Genomic DNA, 24,638 nt, shown 5'->3' with positions numbered 1-24,638 from the left:
GTTCAGAGCATTAAGGAGCAAGGGTTTTCAGTCAAGGGCTCCTGTGGGTATATTTTGTTCCCTAACACAGCTGTGGTGTGATCCTGTGAGCTCCTGCAGCTCCCCCTGAGCTATACCAGAGATGGAGTGGATCTCTTTTTACCAAGTCTGGCTGAAAGATGACAGGTGACATTTCTAAGCAGCCTCACAAGCCACTTTTTCAGTCTCATCTACTACAGATTCATCCCTCCTTTGTTTGAACTGCAAGCCTGGATCAAATCCTCCATGGGAAGCTCATCAGAAGCCCCGAAGCATCGTCAGGTTTAAACTACACAAAATGTGCAAGTCTGGGCTGGTTTCTGCACCTAAATCCTCCCCATGCTCCCTTTCAACTGGGCTCAGGCTGAGATGCTGTTGGCAAGGCTGGGTTAGGCTTTCAGTTGGCGAGGGAACACCAAGCGACCTGTGATTCACTCCATCTGGGCTGAGCTGGGAACATTCTACCTGCTTCTGTTTATGACTCGTTCTTATTTAAGCCTCCTCTTCTCACGAGGTCAAGTGGGCCCATACCCTCAAGATATTTAGGTGCCTAACTCCCACAGGATACAGGTGCCTAAATACCTTTGGGGATCTGGGCCCACGAGTCTTCCTGTCAACTTCATTGGGAGCTAGACTAAGAAGTTCTTTTAATTTTAATTAAAAACATAGGAGGCCACTGAATATTTCCAAGATTATATGGGGTAGTGTTCCTAAGGTATAGCTCCACTGCCCTCCAGTACTTCATCTATCGGGAAACAAGGAATTGCCACCCAGTTATTTATTCTCTTTGTGCAGAGAATCTCCCACTCACAAATAATGCAAATTCATAGGACTTGGCATTGGCAGATGCAACTCTAAGATCAATGAACTTGCACTTGTTAAGAGCCAACTTTGAAGTATGCTAGAGAATCGTTTTCCTCTTCTCCCTCCACTTCTAGTTTCTTGTTAAAGCCTGCTTCTTCCTCTACATTACATCTCTTCTGCCTTTGCCGTAAGAACGGTCAAACTGGGTCAGACCAAAGGTCCTTCTAGTTCAGTATCCTGTCTTCCAATAGTGGCTAATACCAGATGCCCCAGAGGGAATGAACAGAACAGGAAATCATCAAGTGATCCCTCTCCTGTCATCCATTCCTTGGATAAACAGAGGCTAGAGACACTATTCCTACCCATCCTGGCTCATAAGTATTGATGACCTAACTTCCATGAATTTATCTGGTTCTTTTTTAAAACCTGTTAAAGTCTTGGTCTTCACAACATCCTCTGGCAAGGAGTTCCACAAGTAGTGCTTTTCAAGAAGAAATACTTCATTTTGTTTGTTTTAAACCTACCACCTATTAATTTCATTTGGTGACCCCTAGTTCTTATGTTATGGGAACAAGTAAATAACTTTTCCTTATTCCCTTTCTTGATACCAATCATGATTTTATAGACCTTTGTCATATCCCCCCTCAGTCTTCTCTTTTCTAAGCTTAACAGTCCCAATCTTAGTAATCTCTCCTCACATGGAAGCGGTTCTATAATTACTAGGGTTTACCCATAATTATGAGCGTTTCCTCTGCTCTGAGCTCCCTGCATCTCCCCTTCCCAAAATGTTCCACCTACGTTCCTGCCCCTTCCTATCTCAGCTCTCCTCTTTGAATCCCTTCTCTGGCTTCTTTTTTTCTCAGCACTGAACTTAATATCCTCATTTTCACCATCAGGCCCCTGCACAACCACTGTTCCACTCCATTGCTGGTCTGTTCTCTGCTAAGGATGTGAATGGTTAACTGGTTATGGTTAACTGGAGCAGCCTCCTGTCCAACAAGGGCAGGGGGCTGCTCCATCCCAGCGGGGTGCACTTCAGCTTGTCCAGAACTGCTCCCCACCTGCGGGGGGGGGGGGGGGGTGTCCAGTCTGGATGGAGCAGCTGCTATGGAGAGAGGTTGGCGCAGCCTGTCCATGGCAGGCCCAGCCCAGCTGGCCTGAAGTGTCCCCCCAGCCTCATTTAAGCAGTTAACCTGTTATATGTTATGTTTAACTGGTTAACTAATGAAACGGGATTTTACATCCCTGTTCTCTGCAGCACCAGAGAAAGTGGCCTCTTTCATTATTAGCAGGAATTAGGCACAGGAACTGGATTGCTTAACCTTATGTTGCCCCAATGTGAATTGAAGGGGTATTCTTATCTCTCGCTGTAAGTGATCTCAGAGTCTATGCTCCTCCTGCAGCATCTGCCCCAGCTGGCAAGATAAATAACAAACAGGCAATTACAGGAAAAGGACTGGAGGTCAGATCTTGAGAGCAATAGCTTGAGCTAGCACAACCACCACCAGGTAGATTTGAACCTCGGATGCTTAGTAGAGGAGCCTCTACAGCTTGAGATATAAAGCCAGCTGACTTTCAGCTTAGGCTGTAGAGCGCCCTTGTTCTTATCTCTTGCTCTAAGTGGTCTAAGTGCCATTACAAGGGACAGCGAACCACATAAGGGCTCCGTCTACACTGCAGAGGTATCCTGAAATAGCTATTCCACATCTGTTGAGCGTGCCCATTATTTCGAAATATAACAGGCACGCTATTCCGACTTCCCTGTAAACCTCATTCCACGAGGAGTAAGGGACGTTTCAGAATAGTGATTTATTTCGAAATAAGTGCTGAGTAGACAGCGCCATATTTAGAAATAAGCTATTTCGAAATTGGCTCGAAATAAGCTACGCAATTTGCATAGCTCAAATTGCATAGCTTATTTCGAGCTCGAGGTGCAATGTAGATGCACCCGAGGTTTGTGGATTACACTAGAAGTTTCCCTAAGTTTTCAAAAGTCTGCTTCCAGGAGCAAGGGATACTCATATGGATAAATCTTGCAGGATCAGGCCTGAGAGCAGGGCCACTTGAGATAAATGTATGTGATGGCTGATTAACTGGTGAGGAATAATCAGCAAGGGAGAAAAGTTCCCTTGTACAGTATCTGCCCTATTTTGGTTTCATAATGTTGGCAAATGCTTTAAAAAACAACAAAGGCATCTTCTGTTTCTTCAGCATGGCTTAACCCACTAGCTCAAAGAGCCACCCGAGACACCTTTGTGTTTGTAACCCTCCCCTCAAATGCTTTCTGCATTCCACAACTTAGACTTGTAACAAAAAAAAAAACAAAAAAAAAAACCCAGCAGTGAAAAACATTTGTTCTCTCTAAGGCTTAACTGCTGCAGAGAAAAACAAGAGTTTTGTCAAACACGTGATTCCCATGTCATGATCCAGACTCTGCAGTCAATTACACCAGTGTAAATGGAATAACTGTGTTGGCTTGATTCACCATTGCCTCCCTCCAGATTTACACCAAAATAATCGGTTTATAACCTACGCATGTCTAAAAAAGTTTATCGCCTAGTTAGTAGGCACTCTGGAGTAATAGATTTGCACTGGAGGGCCAGGCCTTTCAAACCAATGTAGTTACACCAGCATAAAACTGAAGTAGGCAATCAAGCCTTCCTGACTTTTGTAGGGATACTCCATATTTATACCAATGTAACTAAAATTAGAATACTGCCCAAGCGTGAGTAGAGAAAATCTACACACTGCAGCTCCATTAAAGCTCAACAGCTAGATTCCATACCCGTTTATACTAATGTAGCCCCAGAGACTTCTATATGTAACTTCTATATATTAGACATTAAGAAAAATTTTGTGTTAGGGTGGTTAAATATGTGAATAAATTGCCTAGGAAGATTGTGGAATCTGCATCACTAGAGATATTTAAGAGCAGGTTAGACAAGCATCTATCCAGGATGATCAATAGGTTCCCAAACTGAGTGGTGCAAAGAAATTCCAGGGGGGGCATGAGGTGACCCAGTCCTCCTCTTCCCCCCGTAAATCCGCCCCCCCAAGGCGGGCAGACTCTAAAATGGCCACCTTAAAAGGGCAATACCTGCCCTGTTCTTAAAAGGGCAAGCTTTTTTTTTTTGTTTTGCTCAAGTTTTGCTGCAATTTTTTTTGGGGGGGGGGCAGGTGTGAGGGTTTCCCAGAAATCAAAAAAGGGGCATGATCCTGAAAAGTTTGGGAACCACTGAGATTCTAGATGGTGCTTGGTCCTACTGTGAGGGCAGAGGCTTGGATGTGATGACCTCTTAAGGTTCCTTCCTGTTCTAGGATTGTATGATTCTATGCAACAGGCTAAAAATTGACCGGTCGGCCGTGTTCCTGAAGTCCCACTGCACATAATATGAATAAATCTGTCCTCATTTAGCACAATGGATTAATATAAGAGGTTATACAGAACTGGGAAATAAAGCCTGTTTTTGTATTTCTCCCTTACCTTAATCAAATCTTTTCACAATTTTTCCTTTCTGGTTTCAAGCCCTCAGGAAACATGGGGAAGATGCAGCTGTCTGAAGTGATGCCAAGGTATATTGCCAGGACAGGGAATACATCTTGAAGAAGTAACTTTGCTAGAATGAATTTGCCCTTTGTTGATTTATTTCTCCTGTGACCCTCAATTAAGCCTTTGGTCCAGCTGTTAGTAGACTTAAATCCATTGAAATCTCCAGACTGAAGAGCTGGCATGAAGGAGAGGAAAGAATGATCTTGTGTTTCAGCCACCGTATCATTATTCAGAAAAGCTGGGTTCAACTCTTGGGACTAACACAGACTTGCTGTGTGCCCTTGGGCATGTCACTTCATCTCATTGTGCCTCAGTTTCCCATCTGTAAAAATAGGGGAAATAACACAGACCTTCTTTACATGGGGAACAGTCATTAGTGCGTGGGAGAGGCTTGAATTATCATTACAGTAATCAGGGCCAGGCAAGGATCTTAATTCATCAAATCTTTAGAACCCAACAAGTTTGGGAGACTGATAATGGTTCCTTCTGGCTATGCCTACACTACCAGGTTATTTTGAAATAAGTTATTACAAAATAATAACTCCTGAAGTAACTATTTCAAAATAAGCTTATTCCTGTTCACCAGCAGGAGTTATTATTTCAAAATAACAAGCCCATTATTTTGAAAGAACAGGCTTGGTATTGTGGACGCACGCCTTGTTATTTCAAAATATGGGGAGTTATTTCGAAATAACTCCCCAGGGTAGACATTCCCTCTGTCTTTAAAATCTATATTAAGCAACAAATGCATGGCCATGGGGGCAAGTTAGCCTGTGGAGGTACCCATCTGGTTTTTGAACCGGAGCACAAGGGAGATTACGAAAAATACATACAAATGCAGGAAGAGAGGATAAAACTGATGTTCCACAGCTGTATACCAGGGTTCTCTGTAAGGTGCACACCTGTGCGAGCGCGCACCAAGAATTTCATTCCCACCCACCCCTCAGCAGAGCTGCACAGCTGTGGCCCTGGCTGATCTGCCGGTGGGGCTGTAGCCTCGGGCGGGTGACTGCCCACCTCAGGAGCAGCTGGACAGCCACCACGCAGCCTGGGCCATGGTACTAAAAATAGCACTGTGGCCTGGCTCCAGTCTCAGCACGCAGGGCAGCCACCCGCCATGCTGCCCTGCCAGGCAGGTGCAGGTGTCAGAATGGCAAAAGGTGAGGGAAGGGGTAGGGGGAAAACTAAAGGGAAGTTGGGGGTGAGGAGAGGAAGGGGCTTGTGCTGAGGGGAGGAGGGGCAGGGCAGGAGAAGAAAGGGGAAGGCACCAAGGGGCAGGGTGGAGGAGAGACAAATGCCAGGGGGCCAAGAGGAGACAATGAGGAGAAAAGGCAGGAGGAGCAGGGCGGGGGCAGGGGAATGGGAAGGTGTCACTGAGGGTGGATTAGGGGAGGGGGCAGGGTGATGCTGGGAGAGGAAAGGAGAAGGACAATGGGGCAAGAGGAGAGGGGAGCAGTGGGTGCTAGGAGAAGGAGGACTGAAAGGGGGTGGGCATGAGGAAGGAGGGGGATGGAGCAAGTCATGTGTGAGGGCACAGAGGGGCGTGAGGAGAACTGGGGCAGAGGGTGGTGAGGGGGTGGGCACTAGGGAGGAAGAGGACAAGGGGGACAGATGTTGGAAGGGCAGGGGCAGGGAGGGAAGTGGGAGGGAGGCACCAGGAGGGTGCAGGGGGTAAGGGAAGGTGCTGGTGCCAGGGGATTGTGGGGGTGAAGCAGAAGGGCAGACATGGGAAGGGGAGGGACAGACACCAGAGGGCAGAGGAAAGAGACAGGGCAGGTGGGTAGAGGGAGGTGTTAGGAGAGGAGTTGGGGAGGGGAGCTAAAGGAGAGGTGGGCACAGGAGGGAAGGGCAGGTGCAGGGGTCAGAGAGAATGGGGATGAGGGCAAGTCCCAGGAAGGCTACGGGAGTGAGAAGGGCAGGAGCCAGGACAGCAGAAGAGGGTGAGGGATGGGGGTGGGGCAGCAGAAGGCACTAGGGGAACAGATGGGGCAAGGAGAGGGTGGAAGACATGGCAGCAGAGGGGGAGATTTATGACTTGGGTGCCAAAGTGGCACATCCGAACAAGCGCACGACTCAGTATCGGTGCCCAAGACAAAACTCACTCCGCTCATGGAGGGAAAATCTTAGCGGGAACCTTGCTGTACCATGCCCTGCCCACGCCGCCTCCCCTGCCAGCGCCCCTCTCACGCCAGTCTGATTCGAGGGCCGGGTAAATGGTGACTTGACACAGCCACACGCTTCCAGTCCCCAGCTCGTATCTCCCTGCTACCGTTCAGGCAGCAACCAGACATTCGGGCGGGGGCTTGCCGGATAGCGGGATAGTCACAAGCATGTCACAACGCGATAGGAGCCCACCCATTTCTGACTATACTTTGTCTCTCAGCAGCTTCCTCCAGGGACAACGTGAACGAGGTTGTTTTGCAGAGGCAACTGTTGTTTGAAAGTAGAAAGTGGAGATCTGGTCTGTCCAATGGGAGCTGTATTGAACAGGGGCCAGGAATCCCAGAAGCATGTCACCTATTTTCAGGCAGAACGATTCTTGCACGAGAGGGGTTTTTGCACAAGAAAGAGAAGTGTAGACGGCCTCATTTGCAAATCTTCTTGTGCCTCTATCAAAACGGCTTTGCTCTCCACCTGGTTTGTACTCAGGGCTCTGGGTTTGAAGGGAACTGTTGGACATTGATTTACAGGCCTGAGCACAGGTCAGGGACCTAGGACTCAAGCCAGCCAGCTTATAAGGAGATACAGACCCTTCCCTGATTGGCCTGGGAATGGCAAGACCTCCGTGGACCCGATGGACCTGCTTGGCCCTTTTAACCAGCCCTGAGTTAGCACCTCTGGAGCACCGCCACCAGAAAAATGGCTTGTTTGTGCCTCCTACCCGCTAGCGCTGCACCAGTCCTACTCAGGACAGGTTTCAAAAGTTTCCCCCATGATCGTAAGGGCAGGAGACTCTGTATTATTAAAGGGAAGCTTAGATACTACTCAGCAAGTGCAACAGGCCCACTTCAAACCCTGCCCAAGACGGGCTGGCAAATGTCAAGTACACTTTGGTTGTCCAACAAACCGGCCTGCAGAAGGGTTTTTGTCTGTGACTGGCTTGATGGTGACTCTGGGTTGTTGTTGTTTTTTCCCCCACACTGCCTTAGCTGTTACACTCCTGTTAATCCTCTAGTCTCTGCAGAGGAAGTAGCAAGGGAATAAAGTTCCCATAAGCGTTTTCCCCAAGGAGTTCATGGTTCCAGGAACCGCTTTCCTGTCAGATTCAGTCAGGGATCAGCAGCAAAGCAGACAGGAGCAGAGGGCTCCACCTGTGGCTACGAGGATTATTATTGGTGGCTCTCAAATTGCATTTTTTCTTGTGGCATCTGTCACCCACCCATTAATTGCTGCCACCGGTCCCCTTCCCACTGCAGCCAACCGCCAGTGTCACACACTCCTGTGCACCCCTGCCTCGTCTCTGCTCTGTTTGCAAAAGACAAATTATCTTTCTCCACTTTCCCATAAACACTACAGAGATGGACCTGGAATCCAGAACTAACCCACCCTTCATCTTCCTTCCTGATACGTCCTACAGATTTAATAGGGAGAGAAACAATGTCTTTCTACAGAAATTCTCTGAAACATCAACAGAATTTAATAGAGGATGAGACCATCTGAATAGGTGGTTTTAGCCGTTTGATAGAACTTTTCAGCAGGAATATTCTATAGGATGGCTGGGAAAACTGACAGAAAAATGCTCCTTCTCAACTCAATTCCATTGGACTTTTCTACAGAGACATAAGCTTTCTCCAAAGTTCAGATTGTTCCTGACCGTCACCTCTCAGACCCCTCATGTAACAGGCCCAGACTAGAATTATGAGTACTAAAAATACTTATTTTCCCCCATTTGCCTGTGGCTCTGGGTTCCCGTTTTGTGGAATGGGCCTGTGCTCTGAGCTATATAGAAGCCTTGTTTCTGTGCAGTTTGTCAAAGGCAACCAGATTTACAGTGGAAAGAGGGGCCCAGCAGTGGAGAACAGCAAACAAAAGAGACTCTTCACATTAGTAAAGAGCCTTGGCAGAAGAGATCACTTAATGCTGGCAAACACGCAGCATATACCTCGTCGGAACGATTTCCACCAGGGCAACAGTATTTGCTATCAGGTTCGCATCAGGTACCACAAACTGCCTTGGCACAAAAGGATGCGGCTACACACGTGGCAAAAATTGCTGCGTGGACACAGGGTAGGTGTGTAGGAGAGGAAATAAGGTTGATGCTCGCTACAGCGGCACATCTGGCCACTCTCTCCACAGCCATCTCTATCTAGCCACAGCTGCGTGGCCATCACGGGCCGAGGGTGCCTGAACGGAAGCAGGGTGCTTATGCTTTCCATAGGGATCATGGCTCTTAAGCCTGTGAGATGCAGCCCCTGTCAATGTTTGCTCCTGGATGTTGAATCAATGAGTCAGCGCAGCAGAACGCCGCTGCTGCTGCGCGAAAGGTTTCGTGTCTCTCAGGCAGGGACGTCAAATCCAGTTTAACCCGTTAACTGATCACATGGGGGCAGGTGGTGGGGAGGGGCGCTCCAGTGAGGATGGAGCGCCCCTTCCTGCAGCAAACCTGGACCGGGCCTGCCATTGGCGGGGGCTGCCCATGGTGGGGCCTCATAGGACAGCCCCAGCCCTCCATCCCCCACTGATTAACCCATTAAGGGTGAGGCTTACCAGTTAACCATTCACATTCCTACTCTCAGGTCGTGGAAAAGCAAGGACAAGTATTCCTACTCCCAAAGTACCCGCTTTCCTCCTCAGCAGCTAAGAGCTCTGCTCACCATATTTGCCTCCTTGGATGAAATCCACCCCTGGGAGCACGTGGTTCTTTATCAAGGTCAACAGGGTGCCTAGAAAGCTGGGACATCTTCCAGACCCACCCTTCTGCTGAAGATAAGAAAACAAGTGGCCTCCTTCAGAACTGTCCTAACAGAGACCATCTCTCAACTCCTGAGGTGATTATTAACAATAGGACTTTCCCATTGACTTCACTGAGCTTTGGATCTGGTCCAGTTGTAGGGCCTGAGGTGCACCGGTAGAGACAGTGTATGGGGGAAAATAAGTCCTGACACTATCTGTGCTTCCCCCTTGCTGGACAAAGTCAGGCTATCTGGTTGTCTTTGCAGCCCCTTTCATCAGGGCTAAGCCAAGCGTCAATAGTCTGCTTTTCCCTGGGCAGTGTTTCTCTCTGGCCTAGAAATCCCCACAGCTGGGCAGCTGGGTTAGCTGCAGGCAGAAATGCGGCAGTTCCACGCTAACGTCTAATAGCTTTGGGAGAAAATGGCTTCTGCAGAAAAAGAAGCTACCCGCAAGTCATCAATGAGCCATAAACCTCTCCGTTCCCAAGGTCTTAAAGGAACTCAAGGGTCCCCCGGTCACATTTATATCCTGGTGCAATGTACACACACATGCTTTGCAAGGGGGTCTGGTGCACATTACAAATGTGCTCCCAAAGCCTGTATCCAGGCAGAATGGACAAAGAGGTTTTCTGCCTGACAAAAGGTGTTCATCCATCTGTCTCTTCATCAGCATGTGAAGTGAGCGCTGAGAGGAAGCCTCAATTGCAAATGAGGTCAACACAGGGGAGTAAGACATGGAGGGTAACCCTGATGCTGGGTACAATGAACGTCAGGGGAGGTACAGGGGAGCTGACAGCCTGTGCGGACCCCTAAGCAAGTTGCAGAGGCTTCTCTGCGCTCCTAGATGGGGCAGAAGGAGCATGGGCAGGCTCAGACAGCCCTCCAAGCTGCATGGACTCTGGTGTGCCTCTCCCCAGCCCTCAGAGCTGCACCGAGCGCATGGTGTAATGCTCCAGTGTGGTGATTTAAAGGGCCCGGGGTTCTAGCTGCTCCCGCAGTAGCAGTGCCGGGAGCCCCGGGCCCCTTTGAATCACCAGACCCCAGGGCAACTGCCTTTTTAACCACCTCCTCTCCATCAATGGGGCCTGGGGATATAAGAAGTCAAGGAAGACACTTCTGGATCCTGCACCTAGGGGCTACGTCTACACTGGCACCCTTTTCCGGAAATGCTTAAAACGGAACAGTTTTCCATTGTAAGCATTTCCGGAAAAAGCGCATCTACATTGGCAGGATGCTTTTCCGGAAAAGCACTTTTTCCGGAAAAGCGTCCGTGCCAATGTAGACGCGTTTTTCTGCAAAAAAGCCCCGATCGTCATTTTCGCAATCGGGGCTTTTTTGCGGAAAACACTACTGTGCTGTCTACACTGGCCCTTTTCCAGAACAGTTTTCTGGAAAAAGGACTTTTGCCCGAACGGGAGCAGCATAGTTTTTCCAGAAAAGCGGCTGATTTCTTACAGTAGATCATCAGTGCTTTTCCGGAAATTCAAGGGGCCAGTGTAGACAGCTGGCAAGTTATTCCGGAAAAGCGGCTGATTTTCTGGACTAAGTGGCCAGTGTAGACACAGCCAGGAAGTAATCAGGCCATGTTAATACAGTCATGAAAAGAGGCTCAAAACCGACATTGGTTGAAACATTACAAAGGACTTTTAGAGTGAGATAAACTTCTTTGGACAGAAGGCTAGCCCAGCTAGCATGCCATTACTTTGCTTTATATGTTCCCCTCTTGTTTCCATTTTCCTTACTCGCTAGCTTTTGAATTTGTGCTAGTCAACATATTGTCGTCTTCACTATAAATATATCTCAGGGCTGCGATCTTAACGCTGACTCTGGGTCGAATCATACGAGGTGATGTGTTCACTGTTCTCTTGGGAAAGCAGGCTGCGAGTGTTAGGTGGATACAGGGAGCACTTCAAAGGGGTACAGGCCCTAGATTGATGAATCAGTTAAACATTAGATTAACCTAATGGTTAACTCACTAAGCAGGATCCCCAGGAGGGGGACCACTCCAGCACAGCCCCCAGCCTGCGGGACTCCTATGCCCAGTCCTACATAGGGCTGACTACGAGCTCCTGGCCCCCAACCCCAGTCGCATGGGAGGCCTGGAACAGCCCTCCGTTCATGGCATGCCACAGGTAGGGGGCTGCTCCCAGGCACCAGCTAACCGTTACCCCATAAGCATCACCCAGTAAGGGTGATTCTTACCAGATAACCAGTTACCCATTCACATCCCTAGGTTGCACCTACTGCAAGGCAAAGGAAGGACTGACATTGCCCTGAGGAGAGTACTAGGGTGGCTAACAGGCTGGTGGCATCAGGTGGCTGTCACCCAGGAAAGCCCAAGCCAGTCTCCCCTTTTCTGGAGGAAAGGGGGCAGTAAGATCACTCACACTCCTCGGTGCCCCAAGCACCATCACAGTCACGATGGAGTTTGCTCTGGAGACTAGCGCACTGGACTGACTCTAGGCACAGAGGCTAAGGTTCATGTCTCCTCGAGTTCCCACTAACGCAAGCCCCTGAGCTCCAGGAGAGATTTGCAGATGAACAAGGGCTTGCTGCCAATGTGGAATTGACTCTTCCTCGGGTGTCGCCTCTAACCTGAATTCCTTCTTGTCACCCGGCAAACTCACTACAACAGCGCCTCCAGCTGGTTGCTCCGGGAACGAGTGTGTTGACTCACTGGACGCCTCCCTCTAGCTGGTGTCTTCCCATGTTCCTCTTGGGCCACGGCATCCTCTTTAGGACACTGCCCTCCCGCAGCGCCCACTCCAGTCTCTCCACACCCCCTTCTGGGGTAAGGGGGGTTGTTTACCCCACTGCACACTCCAGGGTCCTCCCTTCCCCAGGGCACCCTGTTCTCCTCCCACGGAACACCCAGTTCCCCTGTACCCACCTTGCCTCAATGACCCACTGCCAGTCTTCATCTAGCTCCTGCCTCCAGGGCAAACTGCAGTCTGGAATGGCCACTCATCACAGGCAAAAGGGTGTGGGTCTGCTGCCCCTGCCTACCTCTCTACAGCACTAGTAGCTTCAGGCCCTGCAGCCTGGGAGCATGCTAGGCTGGCACCTCCCCAGCCCAGCCCAGCTCTGCCCTGCCCTATACCCTGCTGCCCCACTGGCTCCCTCACTGTGCAGCTTTGCCAAGTCAAACTTCCTGGTTCCTGGGGGCCTCCCCCAGCCCAGCTGGACCATGCACTGGGCTCCTGCCCCCACCCTGCATCATGCTGGGCTCCCAGCCTCCATCCTCCCCCAAATCGGCTAGGTTCCTGGGACCTCCCCCCCTACACAGCATGCCAGGACACTCTGATTCTGGAACATCCGTGGTCTTGCCAGACCGGGGATGTTGCCAAACCAGAGAGTCCTAGTTTATAGAGGTGCAACCGGTGGACACGTGGAACTGAACTGGTCACACACATGTACTGGAACTAGGAGTGTGACGGGAGCTGCAGCACCCCTGCTTGAAGAGGTTTCCATTATACCCATTTGGTTCACAGTTTGGTTCAATGGCTCTCCGCACCCCCACTCTGCAAATTGTTTCAGCCCACCCGCTACACACAAGGGACTTACTTAGGCCTCCTGACCCGCTACCATAAAGCGAAAGGAGTTTCTGGAGCTGCCAACTGGTGGGTGTCTGTGTAAGACAGAGACGTAGGTAGAGACTGTCTGTACAGCTGAGAAAAGGTGTTCTTTTTACCACAGGGTAATTAGCCCACATGACCTAGTGGAGATAATTGTAGCTCCTGTACCTCCTGCCTGGGGTTTTATGTCACCCCAGGCAGGAAATACTGAGCTGGCCTCACCTAGTTTCCCTTGTGGCAAATCTAATGTGACTTCTCGTCAATGTGTTATTACTGTGGGACAGCTAATGTGTATCAGTGACACTATAGAAAAATAATAATAGATAGGTAGAGATGTAGCCGTGAGCTGGTAGGAGCTAGGATCAGACTGGAAAGTATTCCCCCTGCCAGGCACCCAGCTAGAAAACCAGAAAATACCGGACATTGCACATGTCCGGTATTTTCTGATTTTTTTTTTAACCTGACAGAGACCCCAAAAACCAGACTTTTCAGTTGAATACCGGACACCTGGCAACCCTACTGAAAGGATATAAAGCTTTCGAAGAAGCTCTGCTTAGGGCTGGCTGGCAAGACAAGTTAGTGGTGTGGTGAGTATGAAGGCTGCTCGTGTGACTAGTAGCTGCTTCCGTAACGATGGAAATTATCGCTAAATGCGGGTCTCGTGTCCCCGCTACCTTTTGCAGCCGTTCATTCCTGTTCAAAGTGGGTATAGAACACCGCCATGCTGATCTGACACTTTGCACTAGAGTAATCGGTTACACAAGGTACAGAGCAATGGAGAAGCCAATCCAGCCGGTGTAAGATGGTACCATTATTATATGCCAATAGGGAATCTGTTCTTCTTGCTTTTTTCCACAGAAATTACGTTGGTGATGATATATCCAAAAGAGAGACAGATCCTTACCTGGTGTGAATCGAAATAATCTCTATTGATTTCATTGCAGCTATGCTGATTTACACCAGGTGGGCCTCTGGGACTCAGGAGACCTGGGTTTTATTTCTAGCTCTGCCACTGACTTTGTTCATGTGACTGCCAAGCTCCGTGCCTCAGTTTCCCCACCTGTACAATGGCGACAATGCTACTTCCCCACCCTTGTGAAGTACTTTGCGAGTAAGGATGAAAAGCTGCTATAGAAAAGATAAGTACAGGCAGTCCCCGACTTACACGGATCCGACTTACGTCGGAACGGGGCTTTCTTGCCCCGGAGCTCACAGGCAGCGATCAGCCACCTCGAGCTCCGGGGCGAGAAAAGCTGCTCCCGGTGCCCCTGGTCTGCTGGGGACCGTCTCCAGCAGACCAGGGGCATCGGGAGCAAACCCGCAGTAGCGGCAGGTTCCCGCGCTTCTGAGGCTTTGCCAGAGCAAAGCCTCAGAAGCGGGGGACCCCGCCGCGGCTGCAGGTTTGCTCCCGGTGCCCCTGGTCTGCTGGGGACCGTCTACAGCAAACCAGGGGCACCGGGAGCAAAGCGGTCCGGCCACAGGAAAGCCTCAGAGGCGAGGCACCCCCCGCTGCCGCTTTGCTCCCTGTGTCCCTGGTCTGCTGGGGGGGGGGTGCAGCTAGTGTGCCCCCCCCCCCAGAAGACCAGGCTTTTGTTGTGGACCCTGGGGCAGAGCAACTGGGGTGCTGCTGGGTTGGTCCAGTAGCACCGAGGAGCAGTGCTACTGGAGCAACCCAGCAGCACCCCAACTGCTCTGCCCCAGACGTCCCCAAGTCAGCCGTTGCTGAAACTGACCAGCGCTGACTACAGGAAGCCCGAGGCACAGTTGCTCTGCCCCGGGCTTCCTGGAATCAGCTGCTGATCAGTTTCAGCAGCAGCTGACTTGGGGTTCTTAAGTTGAATCTGTATGTAAGTCAGAACTGGCGGTCAGTTTCAGCAGCGGCCGAATCTGGACGCCAGTTCCGACTTACATACAGATTCAACTTAAGAACAAACCTACAGTCCATATCTTGTACGTAACCCGGGGACTGCCTGTAGTGTTAGAGAAAAACACCATCCTCTGTGAACTTACAGCATCACCCACAATGTAACTTGGTCCCTTTCCCTGGGAAATGTATTACGGAAACACTTCCAGTTTGAATCACTTCAGATTTACAAAACATTCCAAAGTGTGATGCTAGGCCAGGTCTAAATAATCATGTCTGCACATTAGCTCACATACCCACTGTTCATTCCACCCCAAGACATTGTGACTATGTTTACACTCCACAATTATTCTGGAATACGCTAGTCCGGAAGAAATGCTCCGAAATAGTTTATTTTGAAATAGTGTGACTACACCACAGGAAAGCCTGGAAATTCATCCAAGGCAGGCTCCCCTAATATGGATGCATTACCTCGATTTAGAGCCCCAGGAAGCACTGGGGAGTAATTACCTTGGGGAGGAGCTATTTCGAAATAGCAGCAGAGGAGCGTCCACACTACTGCTATTCCGAAATAGCTATTTCGAAAGAGGAGTTATTCCTCGTGGAATGAGGTTTACAAATGCTGTAATAAGCCACCCATTATTTCAAAATAACAGGCTAGCTGTGTAGACACTCACATAGTTATTTCAGAATAACGTTTCGAGTATCAGAGGGGTAGCCGTGTTAGTCTGAATCTGCAAAAGTGGCGAGGAGTCCTGTGGCACCTTCTAGACTAACCGAAGTGTTGGAGCATAAGCTTTCGTGAGCAAAGTCCCACTTCGTCAGATGCATCGCCGCTTTTGCAGAATAACGTTTGTTATTCCAAAATAATGCTGCTCTGAAGACGTAGCTTGTGATATCAGTATGTTGTTCATTCATGAAGAGAAATCCCTTCTGGACTCACCGAAACAAGGTGGGTGAAGTAATATCTTTTATTGGGCCAATTTCTGGCGGTGATTGAGACAAGCTTTCAAGCAGAGTCAGTCTTAGAGGTGGGCAAGCTGGGGCCACCATTTTCAAGGGGCTGCCGACAGAGCCCGATGGATGTCTACTCGGGACACGCGTATTTCGGGCCTTTTGTTTTTTTGCTTGACAAATTTTCTCTGGCGGTTGCCTGGGGCCGTAGGACCGGCCCTGCTATCAGAGCAAACTAATAAATAGACTAGTGCATGCAGGTCCACGACCTTCCCAAACCAGACGTGAGTATAGAAATGTAGGGTCCATATTATGATGACTGAGCTACTTTTATTGGGCATTTTAATGCCCAGACAAGTCAGTTAAATCGGCTTGAACTGGCAGTCTCACAAGCTCTAGCATTCTTTGCCTGCAGCTGAGTGCTGTTCCGAATTCTTGCCTGACTTAGAAACTTTAAAGGAAATCAAAGGAATACTTTCCAGTCTGATCCTAGCTCCTACCAGCCCACACTGATCATTCTAATTTAGGAACAAAGGCATTATAGTATAAGGCAGTTGGCTCCCTTTAGAGCATAAGAGTTGCCCCGTGGAAATTAATAATTATTATCATGCTGGGTATTGCTTTAGTCCTGAGTTGGGGGAAAGATCATAGAATCATAGAATCATAGGACATTAGAACTGGAAGAGACCTTAAGAGGTCATCGACTTCAGTCCCCTGCCCTCACCACAGGACCAATCACAGTCTAGATCATCCATGACAGGTGTGTGTCTAACCGGCTCTTAAATATTTCCAGTAATGGAGATTCCACAACCCCCCGAGACAATTTATTCCAGTGTTTAACGACTCTGACAGGCAGGAAGTTTTTCCTAATGTCCAACCTAAACTTCCCTCGCTGCAATTTAAGCCCATTGCTTCTTGTTCTATCCTCAGAGGCCAAAGGCTATGTCTATACTGAGATCTTCTTCCAGAAAAAGATACACAAATTGAGAACCACAATTTGCATGCCTGTTTTCACTTTTTTTTTCTGGAAGAGGCTTTTCCAACATTTGGCTTATCTACACGGGGCCAAATGTGGGAAAAACCTCCTCTATCGGAAGAGCCCTTATTCCCCATAAAATGAAGAATACAGGGCTTCCGAAAGAATGCGCCCACTTTTTCAGAAACTGTTCCAAAAAAGCAGACGTATTCCCTCTGGTATCCCGGAAAAACTCTGTAGTGTAGACATAGCCAAGGAGAACAATTTTTCTCCCTTCTCCTTATAACACCCTTACTACAGGTGAGGAGGAACAAAAGCAAATTCCACTGTAATCTGTACATCTCAGCAAGATGATGTATGGGCACTAGAATGGCATTCCAGGCAGCAGACCCCTGGGAGCCATTCCCATCCTCCTGCTGCAGATGAGGAACTGAGATGCAGAGAATCAAATAGGTAACTCCGTGGCTAAATCTGTGCATCTCACTGCGGTCTCTCTACACCTTGGGAAAACTCCAGCGAGTTTAGGCTCCAACTCGCATGGAAGTATGTGCTAATCTGTAGGCTCATGATTAAATCCATCCCTGTGCAGCAAAACACTCGAATAAGCACATCCTTAAAGCTACGTAAGCGTTGTGTAAAGGAGAAGAGAATAAGTCTCCATATTCACTCTATCAGCCAAGTTCTCAGCAAGGTTCAAAATTAGTCATGATAAAGAATAATAATTAATAACAAGTGTCTGTGTATAAAGAGGCTGAAAACTCCTTGATGCCTAATGCTACATAACTAAACACTTTGGCTGTGTCTAGACTGGCAAGTTTTTCGAAAAACTTGCCAGCTGTCTACACTGGCCACTTGAATTTCTGCAAGAGCACTGACTTCCTACTGTAAGAAATCAGTGCTTCTTGCGGAAATACTATTCTGCTCGCGTTCGGGCAAAAGCCCTCTTGCACAAATCATTTGCGCAAGAGGGCCAGTGTAGACAGCACAGTACTGTTTGCACAAAAAAGCCCCGATGGCTAAAGTGGCGAGCGGGGCTTTTTTGCGTAAAAGCGCGTCTAGATTGGCACAGACGCTTTTCTGCAAAAAGTACTTTTGCGGAAAAGCGTCCGTGCCAATCTAGACACTCTTTTCCGCAAATGCTTTTAACGGAAAACTTTTCCATTAAAAGCATTTGCGGAAAATCATGCCAGTCTAGACGTAGCCATATAATTTAAACAAAAGCAAAGGCTGCATGGTCTAATCAATGAATGCCAAACTTGATTCAAAAGCCCTTTGAAGTTGTTAAAAAGACTCCTTTTGATCTGCATGTATTTTGGATTGAGCCCTTACTCCAGCAGTTAAAACACACACATCTTTCCCCCAAAGCTAGAATACAGTAAAAGACACAAATCCTAAAACAACTGAAAAGGAAACAATAGCAATAATGAAATGAAATTGTACTTTGTACAGACAGAGAGACAGTATGGATTGAAAGACTAAGGAATAAATGAGTCAGCACATGATAAGATCAATTCAGAAAGTTTGGTATCGATTAATCAAGAACTCTGGGGGTGGGTTTGCATTTTGCTTTCAGATTTTTGGTTCATATATTGTATTATTTTCTGTAAAGGGTTGACAACAAGTGAGCTACCTTGTATAAACACATTGGAACCAAAATTAAATTAAATTGTTTTAATAAGAGCCAAAGTGTATGGGGAGGGAGGAAGGGGTGGGGGAATAAAATTGTAACTGAAAGAAAATAATTGTCAAATTATTAATTGATTAAAAGTCTCAATGTATTCCTGTACAGATTACAGTCTCATTTTAAATAACAGAGCAAATGAGGGCCAATGAGAGATTACTATTAATAATTACCTGTGTTCTGTTAGCAGTTAGCCCTTTCTTTCAGATTCTTGGATGGCTCAGCAAAATGAAAACAAGTTTTTACTAAATTTCTCTCCTATGAAACATACATTTTCAGGTTAAGAAAAGACATGCTAATTGTAGGATTAGTCATAACAATAATTAATATGTCTTTACTGATTTTCAAAGATACAAACCTGAACAGTAAAAAGCAACTACCTTGACAAAAAAATCTTCCCAACACTCTACACCTCTTTAACAATCTCATCTCTCTCTCTTAATATCACATCTGGGATCCTGAGACATTCAACACATCCCTGCAACTAGCTCAAGGGAAAAAATTAATGCAGCAGTTTTAAAGCTTCACCTGCCACCTAGTGGCTACAAAAAGCATTACTTTCTTTCTCTGCACTGTACTGGGATTGGCTCTGTTCTGAGTTTGTACGGGGTTTAGGTTAACGTCCATTCTTGTCAGGCACAGAACTGGGCCAGTTTTTCCAAGAAATATGCAATGGAAGAAATGCCACCCCCCGTAAATGCTGATGGCTCTTTGAAGAGCATATCTCCCCAGCTGTCCAAATGCTTAAATAAATATTGCCTATCTCCTAGAATGGACCTTGCATCCAGTCCCCTGCCTTCACAGCAAGACCAAGTACTATCCCTGACAAAATTTTGCCCCAAAGGGCCTCTGTAAGGATTGAACTCACAACCTTGGGTTTAGCAGGCCAATGCTCAAACCACTGAGCTATCTTACCCCCAGTAAAATAATCATCCTCTAAATCCAGATGACAACATTCCATTTCTTAACTCAGCTACTTAGGACAGATATTTGCTTTTGAATGGAAAAGAGAAGCTTAGCCAGTGGGTTCTATTCCTGGCTGAAACTAACCCTGCATGTGAGACACACCAGTTCTCGAGGCCTTGGTTTCCCCCTCGTAATAACACCCGCAGGTTAGATGGGCCAAAACTCTCAACCTTGCAGGCCTAAAGTCAAGCACCACATCTATATGAAGGCAGGGACTTAGGCCATCTGGATTCTAATCCTGAGTCTGCAGGGGGTGTCTACACAGTTTAACTCGAAATAAACTACAGCAATTGCATAGCTTATTTCAAAACGGCTTATTTCGAGTTTTGGTGATGCCTACACAGCACTTATTTTGAAATGGAGCACTCTTCCTCTGACTCCCCTTACTCCTCATAAAGTGAGTGTTACAGGAGTTGGAGTAAGAAGTCCTCCAGCTTGACAGTATTTTGCAAAAATAACGTTAGTTCAGCTACAGTGTAGACATAGCCCCATTGACCTTCTGTGTGAGAAGTCGCTTCATCCCTCTGTGTCCTTACTTAGCCACAGTCTTGCCTATTTAGATTGCAATTTTTTTGCAGAAGGCACTATCTTTTCCTGTGTGTCTGTGCAGCAGGTAGCAGGACTTCTAGGCACTGGTAATAATAATAATCCAAGTGGTCTCATTTTGCAGAGAGGCTGGACACATACAGCTCTCATTCAAGTCACCTACGGCCAAATTCTGTTTCTAATTCTACTGATGTAAATTCACAGTGACATCAGGAAGTGAGGCCCAATTTACATGAGAGAAAGAGCAGGGTTTGTAATACGAGATGGGCCAAAACTGAAACGTTTTGTTCGCAGTCCCCTGAGCTGTGGTCTGGAGAGAAAACGAATTCTAGATCCAAATCAGGTCAGGCTTTGGGTCTGTGAAACTGAAAGCTGATGGCTGATATTGTGCGAACTGAATGATTTGTTATTGACACAGAAGAAAAACTGGCTCCTTCAGCCGCATTCCTCCCCTCCTTTGGCCATCATGATAAATTGGAATCCAGACCCCGTTTGTTCAGAGCCTGGGGTTTGCAAAATTTAAAAAATGATTGATGAGGATTTTCAAAACCAAAACCAGATTCCTGGACCCATCCCCACATTGATTCTCTTTGATTCTAAGTGCACAATAACAGACAAAGAGTTGAGGGCAGAATTAGACAATTTAATGGTTTAAAGGGGCAAGTGAAGTCGGACATTTCCCCTCTATCTCTGGTTCAGCAAATAGCACCAGAAAGTTGCTACTGTCTGTTTTGTAGCTCCTGTGCTGGCAGGTTAATTCATCATGACATAACTCCAGGGGAGGGAATGAAACACAAGTTCTTGGCAGACAGACAAGGCCCCTGGGAGAGCTGGGAATAGGACCACCTATGCTACACGGTAACACTGTAGCTAGGTAAACATTGCTCCTGGATCATGTGTTGTTCCTACCAGCATAGATCAAGGAGAGAAAACCTTATAAGGCTGTTACCTAGTTAGCCCCAGACCTCAGTTTCCTATCTGTAGAGCAAGGGTTAGAAATGGAATTCACCTTTCTCAGTGTAAATCAAGGTTCAAGCAGGGAGGTTGTGCTGCCTCATGGGAAACAGGATCTTCAGGATGTGGCTAGAGAACTTGTCCCTGAGATGAGGGAGAGGCCAAGAAGATAAATGTTGCCCCAAGTTTATCTGCCATGGCTGGGAGTTAGAACAGCCCAAAAGGCACTGGAGGACATGAAGGAGAGATTGCTAGTGTAACATACAGGCAGTCCCCGGGTTACGTACAAGATAGGGACTGTAGGTTTGTTCTTAAGTTGAATCTGTATGTAAGTCGGAACTGGCGTCAGCCGCTGCTGAAACTGATCAGTTTCAACAGCGGCTGAATCTGGACGCCAGTTCTGACTTACATACAGATTCAACTTAAGAAACCCAGGCGTCCCCAAGTCAGCTGCTGCTGAAACTGATCAGCGGCTGATTCCAGGAAGCCGGGGGCAGAGCAACTCTGCCTCGGGCTTCCTGTAGTCAGACCCTGGTCAGTTTCAGCAGCGGCTGACTTGGGGACGCCTGGGGCAGAGCAGCTGGGGTGCTGCTGGGTTGCTCCAGTAGCGCCGAGGAGCGGCACTACTGGAACAACCCAGCAGCACCCCAGCTGCTCTGCCCCAGGTGTCCTGATTCAGCCACTGCTGAAACTGACCAGCAGCGGCTGAATCAGGATGCCTGGGGCAGAGCAGCTGGGGCGCTGCCGGGTTGGTACAGTAGCGCCGAGGAGCGGCGCTGCGGGACCAACCCGGCAGCGCCCCAGCTGCTCTACCCCAGGTGTAGGCAAGAAAAGCCTGGTCTGCTGGGGGGGGGGGCACTAGCTGCACCTCCCCCCCCCCAGCAGACCAGGGAGACGTGGGTGGCGGGACCGCCCGCGTCCTCCTGGTCTGCTGGGGGGGGGGGGCACTAGCTGCACCCCCCCCCCAGCAGACCAGGGAGACGTGGGTGGCGGGACCGCCCGCGTCCTCCACGGCTTTGCTCCGTCTCCCTGGTCTGCTGACCAGGGAGACGGGGAGCAAAGCCGCAGAGCACACCCGCAGAGGGACAGCCCAGGCGCGCCCGGCTGTCCCACTGCGGGCGTGCTCCGCGGCTTTGCTCTGCGTCTCCCTGGTCTGCAGGGAGACGGGGAGCAAAACCTTGGAGCACACCCACAGTGGGACAGCCCAGGCGCGCCCGGGCTGTCCCGCTGCAGGCGTGCTCCGTGGCTTTGCTCCCGGTTTCCCTGGTCTGCTGCGGGGGGCTCCCCCCCCAGCAGACCAGGGAGACGTGGAGCAGCTTTTCTCGCCCCGGAGGACGGGGGCGGTGGGACTGCAGCGCATCTGGGCGTCCCGCCGCGCCAGTCCTCCGGGGCGAGAAAAGCCCCGTTCGTAACTGCGGATCCGACATAAGTTGGATCCGCGTAACTCGGGGACTGCCTGTACTTGTAAAGTTTGTCACCCTCCCTTCTCATGGCTGCTAAGGGATAATAGTTTACTACTACTACCACCTAATGGAGCTCCTTTAGCTCAGATAGTAGTGTTCAGCGCTGCAGTGCAGACGCTCCTCAGTGAAAACCCTGCTGGTGAACCATACAGAGAGTCACCCTGTGACCCATGTGCAAACCAAGTCCTTCTTCTGGTTTGACTCTTTCACAGAAACCAGTGTGGCGATAGGGAACAAAACAACCTACCCAGGGGGTCAGGGCAGAGGAGGCTAAGGAAACACGGAGTGCGGCTGAGTTTGTGAAACAGCCGTATACAGGGTGGTTTCTTCTTTAATGTGTTCTAAACTCAGGGCCTGATGTAGCCCTGTAACCGGGTGTACTTCACCGCCAATGCCACCTCCTGCTGGACACAATGGGAATTAGCTTTTTGGTGCTGGAGCGCCCCCTTCTGGCCCATGTCTCAACCTCAGTTAACTATTTTCTTCTCCTCTGGGTACTGCCCTATCACAGGAGTGCCTCACACTCCGGGGTCCTCCTCCTCTGAAAACCCCCAATCCCCTATGCCCACCTTGCCTCAGTGACCCACTGCCAGTTATCCTCTAGCTCCTTACCTCAGGGGCAAAGTGCAGTCTGAAATGGCCTCTCGTCACTAGCAAGGGGGTGTGGACCTGCTGCCTTTGCCTACCCTGTCTGCCTCTCGGCAGCCTTTGTACCCTCAGGTCTTGCTTCAGGCCCTGCAGCCTGGGAGCTTGGCTGGCCTGAACTTCCCCAGCTCTGCCTGCCTTTCCCCAGCCCTTCTCTAACTACAGCCCTAGGCTATGTCTACACTCGCGGCTTCTTGCGCGAGTAATATTCAAATGAGGCTAAGCGTGGAATATCGTCGAGCCTCATTTGCATACCTAATGAGCCACCATTTTTTTCAGAAGAGGCTCTTGCACAAGAAGGAGCAGCTACACTGCCCCTTCTTGCGCAAGAAAAACCCTCTTGTGCAATGCTGTTCTTCCTCTCAAGTAATAGGTGTAACAAGCCGCGAGTGTAGACATAGCCCTAGTGTTCTCAGGCCTTGTCTCAGGCCCTGCAGCCTGGGAATGGGGTCAGGCCAAAGCTTCTTCAGCCCTGCCTGCCTCTTCGCAGCCCTACTCTGTATCAGGAAGTCTCCAGCTTCCCTGGCAGACAGGTCCCTTCTACTTCCCAACCAGAGCAAGGGTCCGCCTGCATCACCTCCCCTCCTCCAGACTTTACTTATACTCCCCTCAGCTGGGTCTTACTTGGCTGGTACTTGCCTCAGCTGTGGGGCTTTGCTCTCAGCCCTCTCCCAAGGCTGGGTTTTACTTTTAAAGGGCCAGTGCGGGGCAGGCACCCCCTCACAAGCCCCCATTGCTGAATATGTACAATCTCTTCCAGAATACTGCGAGTGCTGAAGCTGCACTGAAAAGACATTTTCCAGGTGACTGATTCGGAGGAATTTCAGAAGCTAGTTTTAACAAAGCCGTGCAAGTCCTTTCTGTGAGGTATCACCTTACACTGCCACTTATCAGCCCACTGTTGCTTGGTACCCAGCGCCGCATATGCACTTGCAATACGGTCAGCGGAATAATGGGCAACAATGTCTGAAGGCTTCAGAGCCCAGCGGCAAGTCCCCACTTCAAGCAGAAAATCTGAGTGTGATGAGCTTCAACCTTTGGAAAGTTCTGTGCCACCACACGGCTTCATACAGGGAAACGCTTCTTGGGTGCGTCTACACTGTACAGAGGAAGATCGAAGCTGCCGCTGTCGATCTTCCAGGGTTCTAATTAGTGGTCTACTTAAACAACGAGAAGTCCTGTGGCATCTTACGGACTAACAGATGTTTTGGAGCATAAACTTTTGTGGGCAAAGACCCACTTCATCAGATGCATGCCATTTGGGAATGCAAGAGCTTTGGGAAATGACTCAGCTACCCCGCTATTTAGAAACTATAGGAAGTGTTGATCCTCCAGGTCATTGATTCAATTCCAGACTATGTCAGTAGTATCCTAAAATTGTTAGCATCAGATGGTTGTTCACTGACCAGTCTGAAATGGTGGATTTTGTTGTAGGATCTGTTGGATAGGTCTCTCTCTACACATCTATTTACATAGTCCTTGTGGGCAGCCATACCAAGGATAACGGGAAATGGAAACAGTCCTGTCTTGTTTTGATTCTGAGACAGTATGATCTTTACCCCTACTCTAAATTATACTTAAGTGGCATCTTTATTATTGTTCGTTACAGGTATCACGATAGCACCTAGAAAGCTCAGCCCAGATCAAGGCATGTGTCCTATGTGTTGCGCACACACACAATCCCTATCTTAGAATAGTGGTAGAAATGTAGCCGTGTTAGTCTGGTGTAGCTGAAACAAAATACAGATCT

The 24,638-nt window shown here is 48.8% G+C and overlaps 1 long non-coding RNA gene across 1 annotated transcript in view; it reads right to left on the bottom strand.

Moving 5' to 3' along the window:
• The window catches only part of LOC112547817 (uncharacterized), a 41,257-nt gene that overhangs the window by 10,644 nt on the left and 5,975 nt on the right, over positions 1-24,638 (bottom strand). Inside the window, exon 2 of the long non-coding RNA XR_003091626.3 lies at positions 4,307-4,694. This is a non-coding gene — a long non-coding RNA (uncharacterized LOC112547817). The remainder of the gene's footprint in view (positions 1-4,306; positions 4,695-24,638) is intronic.

This window comes from Pelodiscus sinensis, chromosome 28 (assembly GCF_052426305.1).
Source record: "Pelodiscus sinensis isolate ZL-2025 chromosome 28, ASM5242630v1, whole genome shotgun sequence".
Lineage (NCBI taxonomy): Eukaryota > Metazoa > Chordata > Testudines > Trionychidae > Pelodiscus > Pelodiscus sinensis.
The sequence above is the reverse complement of the archived record's forward strand: the minus strand, read 5'-3'. Positions and strand labels throughout refer to the sequence as shown.